This window comes from Pseudophryne corroboree, chromosome 6 (genome assembly GCF_028390025.1).
Source record: "Pseudophryne corroboree isolate aPseCor3 chromosome 6, aPseCor3.hap2, whole genome shotgun sequence".
NCBI lineage: Eukaryota > Metazoa > Chordata > Amphibia > Anura > Myobatrachidae > Pseudophryne > Pseudophryne corroboree.
The window spans coordinates 477,969,811-477,995,975 of record NC_086449.1 but is presented as its reverse complement, the minus strand read 5'-3'; the positions used below and the strand labels follow the sequence as shown (position 1 = coordinate 477,995,975).

The 26,165-nt window shown below is 40.9% G+C and overlaps 1 pseudogene; it reads right to left on the bottom strand.

Annotated features, from left to right (window-relative positions):
- The window catches only part of LOC134934600 (uncharacterized), a 71,222-nt pseudogene extending 48,667 nt beyond the window's left edge, over positions 1-22,555 (bottom strand).
- Between the last annotated feature and the right edge of the window lie 3,610 nt (positions 22,556-26,165).

Below are 26,165 nucleotides of genomic sequence, written 5' to 3'. Positions count from 1 at the left end.
CTGCCCTCCTGTCTGTCACTGCAGTGCCACTCCTAGATGGGCCAGGTGTTTGTGTTGTCTACTTGTGTCGCTTAACTTAGTCATCCATCAACCTTGGTGCAACCTTTTGGACTAAAAGCAATATTGTGAGGTGTGAGGTGTTCAGAATAGATTGGAAATGAGTGGAAATGATTGTTATTGAGGTTAATAATACTATAGGAGCAAAATTACCCCCAATCATCCAGATCCAAAACCAAAACCAAAACACGAAAGGGTGGTTTTTGCAAAACCAAGCCAAAACATGAAAGTGGAATTAGAACCAAAACCAAAACACAAAACACGAAAAGTGCCAGCCGCACATCTCTAATATATATATATATATATATATATATATATAGAGAGAGAGAGAGAGAGAGAGAGTCCAATGTGCGGCACTCAGCTATCAAGAAAAAACACTGGAAACCAGTAGCGTATAACAACGTTTCAGTGCCCGTAAGCACTATCGTCAGGTTTATAAAGCACAAACAAACAGTTACATACCTTTTATACATAACCACCCGTGAACACTGCCACTCCGGGAGTCCCAACGATTCCTCCTCCTTTCCGGCTGCGGCTGATGACATCATCAAAAAGTGACTCCCATCACCATAGAAACACATAAACAAGTAGCAGCCGTTCTAAAAGGTATAATAGTTGTAATAATACATATCACCGGTCTTTTATAGCCATAGTTACTACTAATGCCTTATAATTAAACATAATAATCATACCAGCAATAACAGCTATAGCTCAAGTATTCATTTCATCCCCGTGGAGATAGTACATCTAGCCGATGTATCCACTCAACCTCCCTCTGGATTAATAGCCGATTACGATCTCCCCCTCTCATAGGTTTTTTGACACAGTCAATCATACGATATCTGAGACTAGACACGCTGTGCTTGAATTCTGCAAAATGACGAGCAACTGGTTGCTCTGATTTTTTATCACTATTTAATGCGGCCCTAATCGCCGACCGATGCATCGCCATACGGTCCTTAAATCTCCCCTGGGTCTTACCTATATAGGAAAGCCCACAAGGGCAGATTATTTGATAAACAACATAGCTGGAATTGCATGTTAGATGATGATGAATTAGGATTTTTTTTCCGGTATGAGGATGGTAAAAAGAATCCCCTGAAATTAAAAAGCTGCAGGTGGTACACCCACATCTGAAGCACCCCAGACCTTTCTTCGAAAGAAAGTGTGAGGGTCCTGCGTTTTCACACTTGCTGCACGTACTAGAAGGTCCCTAAGGTTTTGTCCCCGTGTGTAACACGGCATAGGATTTATATTCTGAAATGGCAGTTGTTGGTCTGATTTTATTACATGCCAATGTTTTTTAATTACTGTGCTTACCTCACTAGATTGTGTATTAAACTGAGTAATTATGGGCATGCGTTCACTCTCTGCCTTCACCTCAACTTTTTTTAACAGTGTGTTGCGATTTAATTGCAACACTCGCTCTTTAGTATGAGCAAGTAGATTCTTGGAATATCCTCTAGCACATAACTTCTCAATTAACAAATCAATCTGTTTAATAGCAATACCTCTATCAGAATTGATCCTCCAAATTCTTAGCGTTTGTGAGTACGGAAGGGAATTTTTTAATTTTACCGGGTGACAGCTATTATATTGTAATAATGTATTCCTATCTGTCATCTGTCACCTTCACATGTATTCCTATCTGTCACCTTCACATGTACCGATGTCTACATCAAGATAATCTATAAATTCCTGGCTCATGTGAAAAGTGAATTTAATTTGACCTTCACCTACATTATTACCTTCAATTAAATTGCAGAAGCTATCCTTAGATCCTGACCAAACAATAAATAAATCGTCTATAAAACGAGTATATAAGACAATCTTTGACGACACATCTTCATCAGAAAAGAATAATTCTTGTTCAACACTGAACATAAAAATGTTCGCTATTGCCGGGGCTACAGCAGAGCCCATAGAGCAGCCGCTCAATTGTACATAGTATTTCAGGTCAAACAAAAAATAATTCTTTTTGAGACTAAACTCTAAAAGAGTCAAACAAAATTCCACAAATGACAGATCATAAATCCCACTATCTATTAAGAAACATTTTACAGCCTGTAAACAGATATTATGAGGTATAACCGTGTACAAGCTGACCACATCTGCACTAATCATCCAAGAACCCTCCGGAATCTCGTGCAGTGTGGTCAGTTTGTTCAGAAACATAGTTGTGTCCAGAAGGAAATTCTTATGCCGTTGCACCAACGGCTAAAGAATCGAGTCCAAATAGGTGGATATCGGCTGTGACAAAGATCCTCTTGCCGAGACAATAGGACGTCCCGGTGGAGGGGTTACCCCCTTGTGTATCTTGGGGAGTGTGTATAAAAGTGGGGCTATGGGGTACTTTGGTAATAGCGCATCAGCCAATTTTTGCTCTATAATGCCCTCTTATACCGCTGTTGACAAAATTAACCCCAATTCTTTTTGGAACATATCCACAGGGTCTCCAGGTAATTCTTTATAGGTCTCCCCATCGTTTAGCTGACGTAAAATTTCCTTGCGGTAATCTTGAAGGTCCTGTAGGACGATCGCCCCGCCTTTGTCTGCCGGTCATATAATTAAATTAGAGTTCTTAGAGAGAGTTTGTATGGCTCTCCTTTCATCCGGAGTTAAATTAGGGTGTATCTCTTTTGGCCGTACTGTCACACTTTGAATTTCTTTATCTACTAGACGCATAAATGTCTTAAGACTGGGGTTGTTAGTATTTGGATCAAATGTCGACTTTGGGATAATTTTTCTTAGTTGTTCAGGAATAGGGTTTACTGAAACAGCTTCCTCTGGTTTTGTAGGTTTATTGAAAAATTCTTTGATTTTCAATTTTCTAAATAGTTGATGTTTTTCTTGTTGCCACTTGAAGTCGTCAAAATAGGCAGTAGGAATATAGGAGAGGCCTTTACTTAGTAAAGATCGTTCTGATTGAGACAGATCATAAGAAGATAAATTCAGTATTATTTCTTCCTTGATACCGGTGGTTTCTTTGCTGGGTCGGATCCTTTTATTTTGGCCCCCCCTCCTTGTTGTTTTCCGTTTTTTGCCAAGAATTTTGCCCAGGTTTGCGCACCCGAAGGAGCTGATCCAGAGGTTGTCGGTTCTGAATCACTGTTAGTACTACTATTCTCCTGTGAGGAGAAACCAGCCGGAAAGGAGGAGGAGTCGTTGGGACTCCCGGCATGGCAGTGTTCACGGGTGGTTATGTATAAAAGGTATGTAACTGTTTGTTTGTGCTTTATAAACCTGACGATAGTGCTTACGGGCACTGAAACGTTGTTAAACGCTACTGGTTTCCAGTGTTTTTTCTTGATAGCTGAGTGCCGCACGTTGGACTCTATATGATTGTACAGCTGTACATGTGAGGGCACCAGCGCAGCAATTACCTTACAGAGGAGTGCCGGCCCTACGCTAGTATATATATATATATATATATATATATATATATATATATATATATAAAATATTCTCACTGTTGAGGCTGCACCAGTCTTCCCCATGCCCCATGCAGTTCCTCACCCACAGTGACGCCTGGAACAACTACAGCAGGCAGTAGTGGCAGCCAGTGTTGTTTGTGCTGGTGTCCAGCAGCTCCGCACAGCACTACAGTAAAGAAACTCTTCATAAACTACAGCTCCCGGCAGCCCTTGCTGTCAGAGCTCACAGCTCCAAGGGCTGCCAGGAGCTGTGGTTTATGCAGTTTCTTTATTGTAGTGCTGTGTGGAGCCGCCGGACACCAGCGCAAATAACACTAGCTGCTGCTATTGCCTGCTGTAGTTTTTGCCGGGCGCTACTGCGGGTGAGGAACTACACGGGGAAGGGAGGAATGGTTCTGCCTCTAAAATGTGAGACTACCCCCTGGCCGTGGGTGGCACCACCAGTCCACACCTCTACTTGCTTGGCGCTTGCCATCCTCGCCAATGGGTAGATACGCCCCTGCTCCCAACTCCCATGCCATCACCCTCACTGGAGAAGAGACATTTCTGCAGAGACTGTCACTCTCTACCTAGCTCCACTTGGGCAATGCTGTTCATATCCCTGTTAGTTCACGAGCCACCCACTGGTGTATGACTATATGTTGGTTGCTGGTGGAGGCCATCTAAGCTACAGAGCCATTTTATAAGCACACGGCATTAGGAGGGTGCATTTTTAAAGGGCAACCACCTTTCTATGCTGTGTCCTCTGCTCCATTCCAGGGCTAGGCATCCTTGACATTAGTACTCTAGTTTCATGATGTTAAGAACTAGCATCTATCCATGAAAGCATATTGTCTTGGCAGTTATTGCTAATTGTTAAGGTGTAAGGTGTTACGTGTAATTCTGTACAATTTATATGCATTGTGTGTTATATATGTAAAAAAAAGTATATACAGTATGTATGTCTGTATGTGTGTATGTATGTGTGTAGATGTATGTATGAGATGCAGTCAAGATGCCAGCATTCAGCATTAAGACAGTCAGAATGCCAATGCCTGCATCCCTGCAACTGATAGGAATGCCAATGCAGGCATCTCGATATGGACAGCAATGCCGGCACCGGGATGCCAAATGCCGGAATCCCGATTAAGCTGGCACTGCAATTTTACACTGCTAAGCCATTGGGGGAAGGGTTAAGTTTAGGCTGTGGGGGTAAGGTTGTGGTTAGGCTGTGGGGGTTGGAGGGTTAGGCTGCAGTGTAGGGGGTTAGGGTTAGGCTGCAGAGTAGGGAGGGTTAGGTTTAGGCTGCAGGGAGGGACGGTCAGGGTTAGGCACCACTGGAGAGGTTAGGGTAAGGCTGTGGGGTGGGGAGGGTTAGGGTCAGGCCTCGGAAAAGATGGGTTAGGGTAGGGGGGACAGCAATCAAGGTTAGATTCCTGTATAGTTGTGATCTTAATCTCTGGAATGCCACTGTCGGTATTGTGACAGCAGGCATCCCAGTAGACAGGATATCGTATGTATTCCATGTGTGTAGGTGTATGTATGTATGTATGTATGTATGTTTGTATCTATCTATCTATCTATCTATCTATCTATCTATCTATCTATCTATATATCTGTTTTGTTGCTGTTGTAATATAGTGAAGAACTATCAGAACTACATGAGCTCACTTTCGCTGGGCTTACTGACTGTTAGTTTCGCATTTGCAACCTTAGATGTGATTACATACTAATTACATATATTGCTTTCCCTCATTATGGCCACTCCACACTGAGAAGCAGATGCAGAGTTGAACACAACTTAACCACAATTTTTACTGCATTGTGTACACAGAACTGAATGCATATATCCATCCAAATGCATATATGCATGTTATGGACAGACAGAAAAAACGATGTCAATGAATTGATACAAATCAGGCGCTAGAACTGAGCTGGTTCTCTAAGCTGCTGCTGGGTGTGGTGATAGGTGGTCACCCCATTGTGAAATAATATACAACTACATATGTAGTTGTATATTAGGTTACGGACAGACCACCATTATCCATAGGCTTAGTTTGATAATCATTATCATCATCATCATCATTATCATTGCCAGCATCATCAGTCCGCACTTGTACCAGACTGTACTTGGTGAAAATGATATGCTACGCATGTTTATGCTTCAATCCAAATCTGCTTAGACCACAATCGAACATAACCTCACTAAACATTTCTTTAATAAGAAAGCCCAATTATATTCCAATTACAGCTATATGAAAGTTTTTACCCCTTCCTTATTTCTTTTATTTTGTCACATTTAATTGTTTCAGATCTTCATACAATATTGTAAACACAAAATACAGTTTAAATAATTTCATTTATTGAGAGAAAAAGGCACAGTTTCCAACACCAATTGGCTTTGTATGAAATAGTAATTGCGTTCACAATTAATTATTCAAACAATTAACCAAAATTGATTTGATTTGGGTTGAATTGCACTAGACACAATCATGCTTGATTTCTGCCAGCCCTGTTAAATTTAAACATCATTAAAATAGAAGTTGGCTACAAGGTTTCAACAAGTAGCACAGTATGCCGCAAACAGAAGAAATTCCAGAAGAGATGATAAAGAAAGTTATCTGTCTGGAAAAGATAAAAAAGCCAGCAAACCACAGCTATTATATCCAAATGGGAAAACTTGAAACAGTGGTGAAGCAAGTGATGTACCCCTGTTTTTTAGGGACATTGCAAATGGTATCAAAGTAAAAGTATGCCTTTTTGCAGATGACACAAAATTATGCAAAAGCATGGACACGCCCGGAGGAGGGATGAAACAAATAATTGAGGCTTGGTTTTAAAAAACCAAAAAGCTAAATATAGTTTTAATGACACGTTAATGATAACTATTGGGGAGAAAAGGAATCTACAGTAGGAGTCACTATTTCAGGTGACTTAAGATGCATACACACGGTGCAATGTAACTTTACAATTTTGACTTTATAGTTAAAACGTATGGAAAGCTAGTGCAAATTGCACCACATATACACAACTTGCTATACTGATGCGCACTCCTGTGGGGTCGGTATCGCAAGAAAAGATAGACTGTGCAGGCAAGTCAATCTTGACTATATTGTGTACAATCTAGTACATAGTATAGTCAAAACTGGCACTTTGTCAAAATCTCACGTAGTCAAAATCTCAAGTAAAGATAGTCAATATCGGTGGTTCCGGGCTCCAGGAGTTCAGGGGAAATTGCAAAGTCAAATTTGGAGCTAGTCAATATTTCACCATGTGTATGCACCTTTAAAGGCAAGTAAGCAGTGGAATAAAGCAATGGGGAAGACAAGTCAGATGCTTGTTTGCATAGGAAGAGGAATCAGTTGAAGAAAGAAAGAAAGAAAGAAAGATAGAAAGAAAGAAAGAAAGAAAGAAAGAAAGAAAGAAAGAAAGAAAGAAAGAAAGAAAGAAAGAAAGAAAGAAAGAAAGAAAGAAAGAAAGAAAAGAAGTAATAATAAAACTATTGTATATAAGTCATTGATACTGCCTCATCTAGAACACTCTGTTCAGTTCTGGAGGCTATAACTTCAGAAGCATATAAATACATTAGAGGCTGTACAAAGAAGGGCTACTAAAATTGTGCATGGTCTACACCACAAGATTTGCCAGGAAAACTAAAAGATCTTAATATGTACAGCTTGGAGCATAGAAGAGAAATGGATGACATGATACAAACTTTCATATACAGTATATCAATTGTTTTTACAAAGTACAGGAGGGAGACATTTTATTAAAGGAAGAGAAGTATTAGAATATGAGGACACATGATCAAATTGGAAGGAGGTAACTTGAGGAAAAATAATTTTACAGAAAAGATCATTGATAGGTGGAATATCCACACATCAGAGGGGTTAGAGACTAAGGGGGTAATTCCAAGTTGATCGCAGCAGGAATTTTGTTAGCAGTTGGTCAAAACCATGTGCACTGCAGGGGAGGCAGATTTAACATGTGCAGAGAGAGTTAGATTTGGGTGTGGTGTGTTCAATCTGCAATCTAATTTGCAGTGTAAAAATAAAGCAGCCAGTATTTACCCTGCACAGAAATAAAATAACCCACCCAAATCTAACTCTTTCTGCACATGTTATTTCTGCATCCCCTGCAGTGCACATGGGCCCTCATTCCGAGTTGTTTGCAGCAGTTCATCGCATCGCAAATTGCGTAATTCCACAAACTGCGCATGCGCACATGCTGCACTGCGCATGCGCAAAGGGAGCGATACGACGCTTGTGCAAAATGACTAACTGAAAATCTGCTCATATTACAGCACCGAAAACAGGGAGTGACGGAGGCGTGACAGAGGCTCGGCTTCGCTATCTTACGAAATGGGCGTGAAAGTAGGCGGCTAGTGTGGGAGTATGCAACCAGCAGTAGGCGTGTTTTGAGCAGAATTGCGTATTCTATGGTAAAATGTACACAACAAATGTTCGCTATCTTGTCGCAGCCGAGGAGTAAGTCTGCAGTTACTCTGCACTTGCGAAGTACTGTTACAAGTGTGTCTGCCCTAATTAGCAATTATTTAGCAAATTAATTCACCTGTTGTCCAATTACTTGCCAAACACTGCTCTGCCAAAAGACTACAAACAGCAATTGTCTGGACACATAACATTTTGCTTGTTAGCACCTACAAATCTGACACGCTGCCAAATAATGCATTATTGATTTGACTTGCAAAATAAACATTGATGTTAAATGGATGTTGTAATTTTTTCTTTAATACTAGCAAATGCAATCAAGTGTGAATAACCCAAGTTAGAAACTACATCAGCTAAATGTTATCGACATAGACATATTCCTTTGTACATACCAAATAACATGAACAACATAATGCAGCCTACACTTAATGTTTTTTTTTTTTAATAAATTTAAATTTTGTGTGATTATGTGTCCATATCTAATATTATGTCATGTTGCCCCTAGTAACCCAAGGTCCTATTTTAATTTTTTTTTTTATATGCCCAGTTAAGTGTTGTGCAAGGCATACTTGTTTAAAATGATTTTATGCAATGTTTGCATGAATATTCTGATTGTTCCCTTGTTCCACACATGTCTATATGCCATGCTACAGTTTACAGGGCTAAGTTTTCCATAGTGCATAACCTTTAATAAAACACACAAACAATTTTGTAATCAATATTTTTTTACTACTAAAAATATATTACATCAGAAACGCAACATGGCTACAGATGAGCTTCACATACAAAGATGGACATAGCAACAAGCAGATGCCACTGACAAAATTCACATAGCAGAACCCAGTACTATGGTAACACCATCTTCTGACAAAATAAGATGTTTAATATTTAATAAGTATATGCTGTGAACCCCCAGCCAGACGAAACTTTTAGGGGAACTGAGGTCGATTCTGGAACCAACACACAAACACAACCATACACAGCACGCTAGGAAGAGGAAGATGGCTCAGGTGTACACGAAAATAACTCACAGGCTACAATTTAAAGAAACACAAATATACCCTTTCACTATGAGGGAGTTGTACATTCTGGCCACACAAGCCAAAAATATAAAAAAAACATTGAGGCAACATGTAAAACATGGGTGCTGCCCATCTGGAGAGACATCACTTTCTCTTCTTTTTACCCGCCTGATATAGTTCTTCACGGCTCGGTCTGCGAAGCGACCTTCGAGGGCCCTGCCCAGTGGGATGTTCTTCCTGGGCAGAGGGAGGGGAGGGAGCAGATGTGGCTGGCTCTCTGCCACTGTGGGCAAGGGAGACAGCGATGTCCTGGAGCCCTTGTAGAATGGAATTGGCAATACTTTGTAAGGAGGAGGCGAGTTGCTCTTGGCCCTGCCTGATCTCTGCCAGACCTTGGCAGAGTTTAGCTACACCTTGCTCCACACTGGTTCTGTGCTCAGTGAGCCGTACAGGTATCTGGCTAACCTCCTGGATCATCCTGTCTTGAAAAGCATTCAGGCTCTCACCATACCTTGCAATTTGAGACAGGATGTCCGGGATAGCAGAGGGTTGGGTGGGGGGCCCAGTTGGAATCTGGATGGATGGAATTTGTGGTCGCACAGTGCCAGAGACACTAGGTCCCCTTACCTCAGCCTCAGCCACATAACCCTCCTCTGACTCTACCTGCTCACCCACCTGTGCTGTGTTATGTTCAAAGCAAAAATTAGAATAAGTGGAAAAAGAGTAGAAAAAAACAACATGAGACTTTTTGTACCAGTAAATTATTTGCTTAGGAATCTGTGTGTAAACTTACCTGGCAAGTCATGTGCCATCAGTATTTCAGGCAGGTCCGTGTCCATATGAGACACCCCAACCCCCTCCTCGTAACTCACACACTCCATCGCCATCTCCTCAAGATCTGTGTACTCCACAGTGGCAGCGGGACCTCCCCCTGTTGCCCTCGAGGCATTCCACTCCGCAGACCTCTTGCCCTTCAGGTGGGATTTGAAGTCGGCCCAACTACATATGTGATGAGAAATAGGGGCAAAGTACAGAGAAGTTATGAATACTTGCTTTAATTGATAGTACACATGTTATGTATTTGGTTGCTATAGGCAACATCACTAAGGTTTTAATAATACTTGGCTCAGAAAATGGTGTGTCAATATACACTTACCGTCTTCTAACTTCCTGTGATGTGCGGACTATTGAGCCAACTTCATTAACAGAATCAGTGATGTCCCTCCAGATTCGCTCTTTGGATGCAGCACCCATGTTTTTTGGTCCTCGATGAATTTTGGACATGGCCTGTGTGACCAAAACACGTAACTCCCTCTTAGTGAAGGCGGGCTGTCTTTTTTTTATGTAGCCTGTGAGCTATCGTCTTGTCCCTCCTCACCATCTTCCTCTTCACTAGCTGCTTGTGTAGTTTGTGTTTGAGATGGTATTCCGGAATCTCCCTCAGTTACCCCAGTATCTATGTCTGGCAGGGGATTCACTCCTAACTCCTGGTTATCAGAAGATGGAGTTTGTACAGTACTGGGTCCTGCTACTTCAACTTCCAAACTTGCTGTTTCTAACATCTGCTTCCGCAGCGCTAGGCGCCTATGTGTCAAAGCGGACATCTGCTGCTGCACGCGTTCCATCTGTGCTGCCATCTGCTCACGAGTAGCCATGTTGCTGGTGGCATGTGTGTTTGCACAGGTGTCTAGCGATTTATAGCTGCGTGTCCAGTGCGGTAATTCGCACAGGTGTCAATTATGCGAATACTTCCAGTAATTGTCCAGCCTATTTAAAAGCCAGCTTTGCAGCCTGTGTGAGTGGGTGTATGATGCCAGATGCAGTTTTGTCCAGTTTCATACAAGGTGGTCGTGTTTGCTCTAACATTTCTGAGTGAGTTTCTGTTTCAGTATATTGCAGACAGATGTGCGTTTGTTTGCTTGCAAATGTTTTAATGTTGTGTTGCGTAGTGCTTATTTTATGCAACTGTAATTTTGTTACTATTCCTAAATTAGGATATTAACAGACCAAGTATGTATGGGTGTGCAATGGTTGTTTGTATTGTTTTAAACTGGGTATTAGTATTTTGGTGGATAATGTGTTTGCATATAAATTTAATCTCATGTACTATGTAATATTTTTGGGACCTGTCATTTACATTGTGTCTGTTCTATTGTTGCGAGTGTAGACTTTATTTCTTATAGACCTTCTCTCTCTCTTGTAGGTGTCTCATTGTTGGATTTATAATCCTCATTTTTTTTCTTGCCAAGTAGGCCTTTTTTGGGTTGTATTTTCTGACCAATTTGGAGGCTGAATTTATTGAGCAGGTAAGTTGCCTATCCCTGTGTGTCCTGCTGTGTGTTTGTTGCAAGTGTGTATCTGATTTCATATAGTCCATTTCTCTCTCTTGTAGGTGTCTCAGTGGTGTTTGTCACCACATTTATTTTCAGGCCAAGTCGGCAGTTTTGGTTTGGTTTTTTGCTCCCAATTTGAGCGTTCATTTATTGAGCAGGTAAGTTGCCTATCCCTGTGTATCCTGCTGTGTGTTTGTTGCAAGTGTGTATCTGATTTCTTATAGTCCATTTCTCTCTCTTGTAGGTGTCTTATTTGTTTGTTTACAAAGCATTTACTTTTGACAAAGTAGGGCTGATTTTTTCAGTATTTGCTACTAAAGGACCCCCATTTTTTGGGGGATATGTGTTTTCTGTGTTGTTTAATTTTAATTAGATTTATTTTTTAAAATGAGTCATACTTATTTTGTATACAGTATATTGTTGCATTAATTATATGGGTAGGGTTGATATCTCTAATTATTTATGATTTGTGATGTTAACCTATGTTGGAGCTAATTAGCTAATTTTAGAGTTCTTTTTTATCCAATTATGTGTTTTTGGTCCCTAATTAAATATTGAAGAAATGGAGTACGCACAAGCAGTAAGTTAACACCCATACACTTTGAATTTGATTATGGATGACAATGTGTGTAGTTTTAAAAAATGTTTGTAACATGATTCTTACCTTCATTTTAAGTTGGTGATGTTTATTCATGTGGCAGCAGAAGCACTCCCACCCCAACCCACAGAACCACTCCCACCCCAACCGGCGCAAGCCCTCCAACCCCAACCGGCTCCTCATCATCCAAGGCAATGGAGGCGTGCTAGGCCACCAATTTTCCGTACCCGTGTCCTTCTTTTTGGGATGCCTGATGATGTTGTGTTGCGCAGATACAGACTGCCGCCTCATCTAATCCTAGACACTCTCTCCATAATAGAGAGTGATCTAGAACAATCCATTAGGTATACTACAGCAATACCAGCATTGACACAATTCCTTGCTGTGTTACATTTTGTTGCCACTGGATCGTATCAGCATGTGGTGGGAGATCTGGTTATCATGTCGCAGGGCCAGTTCAGTAAGGTCCTGCGGCGTGTCAGCCAGGCTTTCATCAAAAGAGTCAAGCAATTTATATCAATGCCTTTGGATGTTGGTGCCCTGGATGTGGTGAAGCGGCAATTTCATGAAGGTGGTAGTCGCTTCCCACACGTTATTGGGGTTGTGGATGGCACACATGTAGCTATTGTAACACCAAGACATAATGAAGAAATTTCCAGAAACAGGAAACTGTTTCATTCTCTGAATGTAATGGTTGTTTGTGGGCCATCCCTCCAGATCCTGTCCCTGAATGCTAAGTTCCCAGGGAACTCCCATGATGCACATGTCATTAGACAATCAGGGATATGGCAGAGATTGAGATCGATGGAAGGACAAGACATGTGGTTATTGGGTGAGTTTTTTTGTTTCAATGTTTGGAACAGTCATATTTTTTTATTTTTTTTATTTACAATTATACTTTTGATTTTTTCATCTTATCAAACAGGAGACCGTGGATATCCTTGCACCCCCTGGCTCATGACTCCTTACAGTAAACCCAGGCCAGGACCACAGACGGCATTTAACTCTGCGCTTACTGCCACTAGACAGCTGGTGGAGCGCACGATTGGTGTCCTTAAAGGGCGCTTTCGTGTGCTCCACCGCACTGGTGGCGACATCATGTATTCGCCGGAGATGGTAAGTAAAATTGTGGTCCTGTGCGCTATTCTACATAACATCGCTGTAAGGAGTCGCGTACAGCTTCCTCAAACGGAGGAATTGCCTGATGAGGAGCCAGGGGTTGGCCGGACAATCGGTGGGGGGAGTGTGTCCCGGTGGGGGAATGAAATAAGGGCACGAATTGTCCGTGATTATTTCAGGTATTTTGATTTTTACCTTATTTATTCTCATTTTCCCAAAGTCTCTGTATTTGTATTGTAATTTTGGTCTGATGTCATTTAGATAGCTTGCTAAAGTTCTTTTTTTTTGTGTGTGTGAGTCTATATTATTCTTTGTTTATGTGAAAAATCTGAAATATTCTTATCATGTATTTTGATCCAATCTTGTTGTTGACAATGTTTTTTTTTATTAATGTCGAATTAATTTGTTTTTGGATAATTGTGTTAATTAATTTTTACATTTTGTTTTTTTGTTTGGTTTTGGCTTGTGCATCTGTTTACATTACAAATTACACAACATATGATCCTAAATGTCGAAAACTTGGTGACTTTGTGCAGCTGATTGTTATTGACAAATGTGGTGAGTACACAGATTGTAACAATTACTTTTCTATAAGTGTGTGTGTATGTGAGTGTGTGTGTGAGTGAGTGTGTGTGTGTGTGATTGTGAGTGTGTGTTTGTGTATGTGAGTGTGATTGTGAGTGAGTGATTTTGAGTGAGTGATTGTGTGTGTGTGTGTGTGTGTATGTGAGTGTGTGTGAGTGTAATTGTGAGTGAATGATTTTTTTCCTTGTTCTTCCGCGGCTGCGAATTTCCGCTATTGCGAACTGTACCCACTGTCCTTCACAGTAATGCACACATCAATAAAGTATATTAGATGACACCATAAATTTACAACCAATCACATGCCACCATACACTATAAATATAAGCCCATATATGGAAAACGCCATTGGCACCATGCGCGCAGCTGCATTTAGCCACCGTGAGCTGCGCGTGTTGGTCGCAGTAATGGACCGCCACGTAGGCCGCGCAGGGCCCTTTATCCCCAATAGGATAAAGCGCGAGACCTACGCGGAGGTCCGCCACATACTCCGCAACCGCACCCAGACCAGACGCACTATCATACAACTTGAAAGGCGCTGGAGCAGCCTCCGCCGTCGCACACCGGACCTGTTGGCGGAACTCCGCCAACAAATCCGCAACAGACGTAGGCGCAGTAAGTTTCAAATTACATTAAATAACAATAAGATTATTAGCAGACACTTTTAATGCAAAACTTGCATATTTACACTAAGTTATATAGTGTGAAAATTAGCACACTGACAATGTACTATTGTAGAACAAACATTACACAGTGTGTGTGGTTATGGCAAGCAGTACTGACTGTGTTGCAAAGTACTTCTGAAAAAGTGAATGTTGTACTGAGTTGCTACACAGGCTGGTGACAGAACCCAATAACTTGCTCTGTGGTTGAAATTTTCTAAGGTGGGAGTTTTTTAGAACTGGTGATGTTGCCTATAGCAACCAATCACATTCTATCTATTATCTTCTAGAAGCAGCTTGATTAATGTTAAGTATAATCAGATTGTTTGCTATGGGCAACATCACCAGTTCTTTCAAAAACAAAACATTAGTAAATTTACCCGTGTCTTTAACATGGGACAGAACAGTGTAATATTAAAATGCTGTTGGTTTAATTTTTAAATCCACAAACTAAATATTACATATGTCATTCTAGGGCAAGCACAACGGCAAGCTGCGGGGCAAAGACCGGACCAATCCCCTTCTCAGCCCCCCTCCCCTTCTGTGGCCCCAAGCCCCTCTCTGCACCCCTCCCCCTCTCTTTCCCCATCCCCTTCTCAGCCCCCCTCCCTTTCTGTGGCCCAATCCCCCTCTCCGCCCCCTCCCCCTCTCTTTCCCCATCCCCTTCTCAGGCCCACTACCCTTCTGTGGCCCAATCCCCCTCTCCGCCACCCTCCCCCTCTCTTTCCCCATCCTCTTCTCAGCCCCCCTCCCCTTCTGTGGCCCAATCCCCCTCTCCGCCACCCTCCCCCTCTCTTTCCCTATCCCCTTCTCAGGCCCCCTCCCCTTCTGTGGCCCAATCCCCCTCTTTGCCCCAATCAGCCTATCTTTCTCAATCACATTCTCTGCCCCCCTCCCCCTCTCTTTACTAATACCGCTCTCTGTCCCCCTCCCCCTCTGTAGGCCAAACCACCACTCTGCCACCTCCCCCTATCTGGCCCCCTCCCCCTCTGTTGGCCAAACACCCTTTCCGCCCCCCTCCCCTTCTCAATGAGACCCCCCATCCAGCCTCCTTCCCCCATCCAGCCTCCTTCCCCACCCAGTGAATGGGCAGCAGAAGCCCCTGAGGATATGGAAGGTGCTGTGCAAGTGCCAGATGAGAGTACGATTTTACACATTTTACATGTATTTGTTACCTAGTTTAAATTCAAATTCCAATACATGCAGTGTTGTACTGTGGCCCATCTTTGGCCATGGAAAAATGTTTGTGTTCTTCATCATGGTATGGATGTTGCATTTACATTTGTGTGAGTATCATTAGATGTACAGTGTCTATGTCTGCAATGTTTAGGGTGTCCACTCTAGGTCGACACTCATTATGTCGACAGGGTTGCCAGGACAACATGGTTTTTATGTGCTAGGTTGTCAGTGAAACAGTTAGACCTGAGTGGAGTTTAGTATGTTGTTGGTCTTTTACACCTGTGCCTGGGTATTCTGAATATTAGCACATTCAACTCGCATGCTTCACTTTGTTAGCACGGCTAAGGACACAGTGATTTGTGTTGTGAAAGTTACACTCCAAAAATGATTAATTTCTTATAAAATAACCTGTTTCACCTTATGTAGTAAGTCAGGCTTTCAGGGAGTGTGGGCATGCTAGGATATGTTGTCCTTCTGAAGATGTTGATATGCAGTGTGATGATGCAGGGCCAACAACAAAAAAGAAAAGTCTGCTTCACTCCAGATGTGAATGAATCCCAGCATGGGCTTACATTTACTAAGATGGGAGTTCGATTGAAGCTGGGATGTTGCCCATAGCAAACCAGATAATTATACTTCTCATTTATTTGGCACCTTCTAGAAGATAATAAGTGGAATCTGATTGGTTGCTAGGGACAACGTCCCATCTTAAATTGAACTCCCATCTTAGTAAATGTATGCCATGGTGTGGCACACTTTTACAATGAAAAATGTGACATTGAAAACATTGCTGAGCAGGCTTCTGTGTTTTTCTGCTACTGTTTTCTCATTTAAACATCCATGATGTAGTCACTTTGCCATTAAAGCAGGCCTGTCAAAACTTCTGCCCTCCAGCTGTGGAGAAACTACACATCCCAGCATGCCCTGAAACAGCTTTAGCATTCTTTGGCCGGAAAAATGTGTCAAGGCATGCTGGTATATCTAGTTTCACAGCAGCTGGAGGGCCACAGTTTGGACATGCCTGCATTAAAGTGTGCTTTGTGCATTGCTTGTATAATAGGTAATGTGAGTAAGTTAGTAATGTTTTCTTTGCCTCTTCATTTCAGATGTGGCGCCTTAAAGGGAACCTGAGGGCCGTCATTGAGGACCTAGAAAAATTAGAAAAGTTTTTCTAATTTTTTTTTGTTTTTATTATTTACATTAGTGTTTAAAAAAAATACATTTGTTTTTGAAGTTAAGCGGGTGTTGTGTTTATTAATGCTATATAGAAAAAGCAGATTTGCATGCATAAATTGCTGACCTACAACACTTCACACATCTTATTTAAGAATAGTTCAGTAAAATTACACAAACAAAAAACTAAAAAAACGATAGGAGCTTATTGTTTAAAAAAACATGTTAACACATTTTTTAACACACTACACCTCTACACCAAAAAAAAAAAAAACAGGCACATGTACCACATCTGCAAGAAAAAGCTGCAAGGTCTATGCAGCGAAACGCGTCAGGTATTTACCCTTTGGAACAGGACATCTTTGAATTGGACCCGAACCTGCCCAAACCGTTTACCAGCTATCCAGAGGAGTCCTAGAGAGGCATCATCCTATCTCCGCACTGCATGAGGTATTCACCATTTATGGGACATTGCAATAACCCTCTAGCGGCATATGGAACTTTTTTATGGACTCTCTTAAATTACCATCTAAAAGGGACTTTCTACAGTGGATTATAACTGGACATATCATTCATGGGCAAAATATGGAACGGATCCTATAGAATATAAACCATCAGTCCTGAACCAATACTTTGGGTAAACTCCATCCTTTGCATATAATTAGTAAAATCCATTCTTTGCATATATTTGGCATATTATCTTGCACAGAATACTGTTTTTTTAATGAGTTATTGCTTTTTAATAAATTGTTTTAAAAATTACACATTCAGTGAATGACATTGTTCTTTCCTCTGACAGCGCAGCCTCCTTCTTTCTTGCAGTTTCCTCTAGGGAGTGACTTCCCCGTAATATTGGCTGCTGCTTAGCCAAGCAACTCGCCTCATAGCGCCCGAATACCTTTGGGTATTTTTTACCTTATTTTTTGCATTTACACATTTACCACATCTATATTTTTAAATTCTTAATTTAAATGTTTATGTACAATTATGCCTACAAAGTGTTATTCTGGTATTCTTTGAAGACTTAATTGATCATGACCATTATCATTCATTACACTAATTGGTTTCTTAATTGCAGATGGCTTGTGGAGTTTGAACTAAAAGGTGTAATTTAACTTTAAAAAAAAACATTGCTGTGCATTTTTTAGCAAAAGCGTGTGCAATTTTAAGAGGAATGTAAATCTACGAGAAGTTAGGATTTTTATGATGAGGTTTGTGGTAATGCGATGGGTTCGCATTAGTGCGATGTCATTTGGCATACGCCTACTTTGTGTACTACTGCATATGAAATTGCAGAAATGCATTGGGGCGGATATTCGCTATTGTGGAACATATTCGCATTTTTGCGCATATGCTGTGCGAACGAAAAAAATAGCAAACAACTCGGAATGATCACCATGGTTTTGCCCAACTGCTAATAAAATTCCTGCTGCTATCAACTTGGAATTACCCCCTAAGACAATAAAGCAATTTAAACTTTAAGAATATCCTTACAAAAAAAACTAAGAATCAAATGGGGTTGAGGTTACAAAAAAGATAAAAAAGAAGCAGACCAAATGGGCCAAGTGGTTCTAATCTGCAATCAAATTTTATATTTCTACATTATTCTTCCCACAAGTGGCCAGCCTACCAATATTGGTCCAAGAGTGCATCAACTGCTCTTCCAGGAATTAACAAAAGAACCCAGTCAAACATCTAAGGAACTGCAGGCCTCGCTCATATACACTAAATTAATCTCAGCATTCATGATTCCACCATAAACAGAAGAAGAACATAAATGCTTGTCTCACATTTGCCAAAAAACACATTAATAACTCCCAAGCATTTTGAGTTAATTTTGTGAAGAATTTTGCTATTTGGAAGACATGGATCTTGTTACATCTGGCATAAAGCTAACACAACATTCCGCAATAAGAACATCATAAAAACAGTCAAACATGGTGGTGGTAGTGTGTTGGTATGGTGAATGTTTTTCTGCTTCATGGAATCATGAATATTGCTCCCTACCTGAATTTTTTGAGGGAGAATGTCAGATCATCAGTCTATTATCTGAAGCTCATGTGCAATTGGGTTATGTAGCAAGACAAGGCGTGAAGCACAAGAGCAAGTACTGTACACCCCTGAATGGCTCATAAGAAACAAAATTAAGATTTTGGAGTGGCCTATTCAAATTCCTGACTTGAATCCAATTTAGATGCTGTGGCAGGACCTTCAATAGAGTATGACAAAAATCCTCCATAGTGATGTAAAAGAGTGATCTTCAGTTATTGAAGCATTTGGTTGCAGTTGTTGCTGCTACAGGTGTTGCAACCAGTTATAAGAATAAGGGGGGTAATTCATTTTTCACATAGGTGATATAGGTGTTGAATAACTTTTTTTCCCCTCAATAAATGAAATGATTACTTAAAAAATGTTTCTTGTGTTTTTTTTAAATTGTCTTTGTTAGTCAGTTTTGTTTGAAGATCTGAAACAAATACAGTAAGTGTGACAAATATGCAAAACTAAAAGAAATAAGGAAGGGGGCAAAAACTTATTCCTGTTACTGTATCTCTCTTTAGTTGAAAGTGAAGTATCAACTAAATGTGTATAGCATTGCCCGTACTTGCACAAACTTGTTTCCAGCACAGTGTGAAAACATTTTTTATTTATGCAGAAAATTCCATTGCACTTTACAATTGGAAACAATGATAAAACAAAGGGCCTAATTCAGACCTGATCATAGATGTGCGAGAAAATGCACATCTACTATCAATTTCTGTGACATGCGGTGGTCGCCCAGCACAGTGCAATTCCGCCCGCATGCTGGATCCAGCCCCTCCACAGACATGCAAGAGCATAGCACAATGGCTATGCTTTCGCATGTTTAGAGTAGCTCTCTGCCTGCACAGCCTAGCTGTGAAGGCAGACGGATACCTGCCATGGTAAGGGTCGCAGCTGCTGTGTGTGATGTCACAGCCGCCATGGCTTGCCCCGGAAATGGTCCAGATACGCCTGTGTTGTCCGGATCACACCCCTAAAATGGAGCATCGATGCCCACAAAATGCAGCATCGATGTACCATTCCCATCCACCTCCAGGTTGCATTCTGAAGAGAATGCAGTTTAGGACCTTGCACATGCATGTATCGGCGCATGCGCAGATGTGCAGAAATCGCTTTATATCGATTTTTGCACATCAGCACCAGGGTCTGAATCGACCTCAAAACTGGGTAGTAACAAACCATCATAGCAGTAGGAAGGAAAAACATGCAAGATATTCTTCAAAAATGGGAGTACATTTAATGCTACTGTACAATACCCCCTGTGCTAGTATATTCATTTTGTGAGACTGATAACTTAAGTATAGTGCTCAGATTATGATTATGAGGGTCATTTAGACATGATCACATGCTAGGTTTTTTCGCTGCGCTGCGATCAGGTCATAACTGAGCATGCACCGCAATGCGCAGGCACGTCGCACGGGTACAAAGCGGATCGCTGCTGTGCGATGGATTGTATGAAGAATCCATTCGCACAGCCGATCGCAAGGTGATTGATGGGAAGAAGGCATTTGTGGGTGTCAACTGACCATTTTCTGGGAGTGTTTGGAAAAACGCAGGTGTGTCCAAGGGTTTGCAGGGCAGGTGTCTGACGTCAATTTCCGGGACCAGACAGACTGAAGTGATCACAGTGGCTGAGTAAGTTCTGGGCAACTCAGAAACTGCACAAAACTTTTTTGTAGCGCTCGGCTGCACATGCGATCGCACACTTGCAAAGCAAAAATACACTCCTCTATGGGCGGCGACTATCTGCTCGCAGCAGTGCTTAAAAAAACCCTAGCGAGTGATCAGGTCTGAATTAGCCCCTATGTCACTTCAGTGTGCTCTGTGGTGGATTGGTGTAGAAGTCTAGGTGGAACAGCAATGATAGGTTTAATTCTTTGCAACACGTTTTCTTGGTTGCTGGAGAAACATAGAACATTCTGTTCATCAATGCAAAATGAGGAGAAAATTCTGCCAAACCATTTTTACAATGTTTCTCAGAGTAATGTGTAGGCAAAGATTGCGTAATGGAAAATATACTGTAAGTAACATAGTAACATAGTATTTTAGGTTGAATAGAGGCAAATTGCCCATCGTGTTCAACCTGTTTTAGGTTGTGATGATTCTACATACTTGCTGAATAATGTTTTATGACTAGTTCGCTACTATAACTCATGTTACCCCCAGATTAACCACTTTGATATTTTAAGTATTATAACCTTGGATAGCTTTTTCATTCAGAAATGTATCCAGTTCGTTTTAAAATCCAATTACAGTGCCCGCCATTACCACCTTCCCTGGCAGGGAATTCCACATCCTGATTGCCCTAACAGTGAAGAACCCTTTCCCCCGTTGCGTTCGGAACTTTCTCTCCTCCAGTCGCAGCGAGTGCCCACGTGTCCTAAACTGTGTTCTTTTAATAAATAATTCCTCTGATAACTCTTTGTGATGTCCCTTTACATATTTGAAGATATTAATAATATCTCCTCTTAGGCGCCGCTTTTCTAGTGTATATATATTCAGCCTAGTAAGTCTTTCCTTATAGTCCAGTCCTTCTAGGCCTTTAATCAATTTAGTAGCTCGCCTTTGAACACTTTCGAGTTCACTGATGTCTTTTTTATACAATGGTGCCCAAAACTGAACACAATATTCCAGGTGCGGACGTACCAATGCCTTATACAGCGGCATGATTACATCCGAGTCCCTTGTCTCAATTCCCCTTTTTATGCACGCTAGCACCTTACTTGCCTTCTTTACTTTGTTTTGACATTGTGTATGGTTATAAAGCCTATTATCAATGAATACCCCCAAATCTTTTTCCAACTCTCTTTCCCCTAGGTGTTCTACATTTAATATGTAGGATGCAAGTTTGTTTTTAGTCCCAAAATGCATAACCTTGCATTTGTCTGTATTGAACCTCATTTTCCATTTAGACGCCCAGAGTTCAAGTTTAGATAGATCATTCTGCTAGGACTCCACATCCAATTCTGAATTAATTACCTTACACAGTTTAGTATCATCTGCAAAGATTGACACTGTGCTTTCCAGGCCTATTTCTAGGTCATTGATAAATATGTTGAACAGTAGTGGTCCGAGTACAGACCCTTGTGGTATTCCGCTGACTACTGAGGACTTCCCGTTGACCACTACTCGCTGTACCCTGCTATCCAACCAGCTGGTTATCCATGTGCAAATTTTTTCCTAGGCCAAGCTCCTTTAATTTGATCATCAATCTCCTGTGAGGAACTGTATCGAAGGCTTTTGCAAATGCTAGGAAGACCACATCCACTGCTTTTCCTTGATCAAGATTATTGCTCACTTCCTCGTAGAAGCTAATTAAGTTAGTCTGACATGACCTGTCTCTCACAAACCCATGCTGGTTCTTGCTAATAATCCTAACGGACTGTAGATACTCCTGTATGCCATCCCTTAGAATTCCTTCCAATATTTTCCCCACTATAGAAGTTAAACTAACTGGTCTGTAGTTTCCCGGATGAATTTTGGATCCCTTTTTAAATAATGGCACTACCTCAGCTATACGCCAATCCTTCGGTACCATGCCTGATCTAATTGAACTATTGAAAATCAAGTATAGGGGTTGTGCTAGTTGTGAACTAAGCTCCATAAGAACCCTCGGGTGAAGTCCATCAGGACCAGGTGATTTATTAATCTTAATTTTGCTTAGTCTCTCCCAGACTACTTCTTCGCTTAAACAAGTATCTAACCATGAATCATTACTGTCACAATTGTTATGCTCTACTCCCATCCTTAACTTCTTCACTGGTGAATACTGATGAAAAGAATTTGTTCAGTATTTCCGCTTTTATTTCGTCATCATTTATCAATTCTCCTAATTCATCTTTTAATGGACCTATATTCTCCTTTTTTAATCTTTTGACGTTTATGTATTTAAAAAACTTTTTGGGATTGGTTTTACTCTCTATAGCGATTTGCTTTTCATTTTCCATTTTAGCTGCTCTTATTGCTTTTTTGCCTTTCTTATTACACTCCTTGTAATACTTGAAAGACTCCTCCTTTCCATTAGATTTAAATGCTTTGAAAGCCCACTTTTTTATCCATTTCTGCCTTAACCTTCTTGTTAAGCCACATCGGTTAGAGTTTAATACTCCTGTGTTTATTGCCCATGGGAATAAAGTTATGAATATTGCTATCTTTCAACCCTTTTAAAACATCCCACATTTCCGAAGTGTTCTTGTTATTAAACAGAACCTCCCACTCTATGTCGTTAAGTGCACATCTAAGCATACTGAAATTAGCCTTCCTAAAGTTAAAAGTTTTGGTGGAACCCCTGTAGCTAGGTTTCCTGAAACTGATTTTGAATGTGATCATATAGTGATCACTGTTACCCATAGTCTCCCCAACTTTAGTGTTTGATATAATGTCCACATTATTAGTAATTACTAGATCCAGGGTAGTTTTACCCCTAGTTGGATCCTCGACTAATTGAGACAAGTAGTGATCCCTAAACATATTTAAGAACCTGCTTCCCCTCGCTTTAGCACATGAATCGTTACTCCAGTTTATATCCGGGTAATTAAAATCCTCAATCACAAGGTTGTCCCCCAATCCCGCAGCCGTTTTGAATTGCTGCAATAGTTGTTCTTCCTCATGTATGCTAATATCCGGCTGTTTGTAGCACGTGCCTATGACTAGTTTTTTTGCATCAATTCCCCCACTTCCCCCACATAGTTTCTAGCTAAACCCTAAACTTATAAAGGGTATATGACTGCACCTTGGGCCTGATTCAGATGTGCTTTGAGGTGCTATCACTGCTTCTTACATGAAAGCTGCAGCTATAGCACTAATATGTTAATACAGCAGGAGTTGCTGATATATGTAGAAGTCTCCTGCTTGCATAAGTGATTTGTGCTGCATCTGAGGAAGACCCCAAGCAATCCACTGTGTCACCACCACTGGATGTGTATAAGCCACTACCACCACTGGCTGTATTTTAGTATGCTACACTACCCTTAGTATATTTGTGTATTCTATACTACATGTTCTATACCTGCATTAATCTCATATGTTTTTCTGACTGCATTTGGGTACCTGATAGTGCACCTGCTGTCATTTCCTGCAATAATCCTGTGTTACCAGCATCCTGTAATCTGCCAGTCAATAAACCTACAAGCTTGGTTAAATTGTCAGATGTGGACTGACCTTCATCGCACACTGCTGAAACCTGTACTGACATCAATAATTTCTGCTAATAATACATGGCTGCACTTTTATGGGAAATCATATACTGTATCTAGGTGCTTTTTGACAAGGCTAATAAAAATGATGCAGACTCTGGGCCTGGCCAAGTGGTAACAACATGCACCCATTTTGAAGAATGGTGCTCATTGCTGCTCCTGCTCCATTCCCCAAATTCCGCAGCATGTCAATTATTCTGCAGTTAAGGGGGGACTCTGGGCGATATCAAAAAGATCTATTCTGCACATGTCCAGAGCACTTCCTGAGCCTGCGCAGACCCACAAACATTGAATTCTTATGTAAGCCATCCGTAAGCCATCCGGTTTGCATACAAATCTAGATCAGGCCATGTTACTCAGGATATGGTAATTCTTCTTTCTGCATTTGAAATTGTTTAAATGGCGGATAAAATATAGAGGAAAAACAAAAACAGGACTCAAGGCCAGGCTACATGTCCTGCATTCTGCCCAACAGACAGCATCCCGTCCTCACATACTCTATCTCCAGTCCAAAAGTCTTGTTTAAATTGAAGGCTAATCATTGCAAAATGAATCAGTGAACAAAATATATAGCAAAGATATCCTCAAGTATATAATAGTTAATGAATTGACTGGGGATATACATTTCTAAATAGGAGATTCCTTTTAGTCCCATATAATTTGCAGATTTATGCTGGGTGTGTAAGGATTTTTTTTTAAATAATTTAATATTACTGTATTTGTCACAGTAGTCTCAAAGAATACTGTGACAAATGTAAGCTCTTTAAACCAATATAATATGGTACTTCCTACAACTGACAAAAGTTAGAATTTTTTATATTTATTTAACAAGGAGTGTCAATCTCTTTTGGTAGACATGGCAATCCTTTCAAAAATACAGGTAATGTATACAGTGCAAGGAAATAGAAATAGAGTTAAAGAAAATGAATGTAAATACTGTATAATTCACATGTTCTTTCTGCACATTGTGGGGTCTTTTCATCATCACTTGATTTCTACAAAAGTAGAGAAAATTTAAATTTCCACCTACCTTGGTGTAAATTCATTATAAAGGTAACGCAGGAGATATCACACATATCTCCTGCTTACCTTTCAGTCCTGATTACACTATTGGGCCTTTTTCAGCTTGGACAGTTATTGAGACAGTAACTGCAATTTTCTCAGATCTGCTTCTGCTAAAATCCGCATGTGAAGAGCCGCCCAGAAAGGTAAAAGATGCCACACTGATGCATTTGCAGATTTGTGTAAGCATTCGCCAATTCCGGTTAACCTATGTATATGCAGGGTATACGCAGGATATACGTGGCTGCAGTTACCCCTGCAATATCCCAACCACTTCCCACAAATGCTGTGTAACCTCCCACAAACTATACTTCCTGGCAATTGCTATGTAATAGCACTTTGCTGGGCCCGCAATCGCATTGTGAATGCATTTCGACGTTCGCGCATGCACAGTTGTCCGATATTCACCTAATTTGTGAATTTGTAATATGCAACTGAAGCTGAATAAGGACCATTAGGGGGACCTAAATTCATCAACCTCAGTAAATACAACATTTTCTGAGTTTGATTGCGGGAACCTTCAACATTTTCCTATTTCAGATGTGCAACGGGCACGTTTCGTGTTTTGTGTTTTGGTTTTGGTTTTGGATCTGGATCCCCGCTCTTGTTTTGGATCTGGATTGGATTTGCCAAAACCACCAATTCGGGTTTTGGTTTTGGTTTTGGATCTGGATGATTTTTTTTTAAACACAAAAACAGCTAAAATCACAGAATTTGGGGGTCATTTTGATCCTATGGTATTTTTAACCTCAATAACATTCATTTCCACTCATTTCCAATCTATTCTGAACACCTCACATATCACAATATTGTTTTTAGGCCAAAAGGTTACACCGAGGTAGCTGAGTGACTAAGCTAAGTGAACCAAGTGGGCGGCACAAACACCTGGCCCATATAGGAGTGGCACTGCAGTGTCAGACAGGATGGCACTTTTAAATACTAGGCCCCAAACAGCACATAATGCAAAGAAAAAAAAGAGGTGCACCGAGGTCGCTGGGTGACTAAGCTAAGCGACACAAGTGTGCGGCACAAACACCTGGCCCATCTAGGAGTGGCACTGCAGTGGCAGACAGTTTTAAAAACTAGGCCCCAAAGAGCACATCATGCAAAGCAAAAAAAAGAGGTGCACTGAGGTCGCTGGGTGACTAAGCTAAGCAACACAAGTGTGCGGCACAAACACCTGGCCCATCTAGGCGTGGTACTGCAGTGTCAGACAGGATGGCACTTTTAAAAACAAGGCCCCGAACAGTACATGATGCAAAGAAAAAAATAAGAGGTG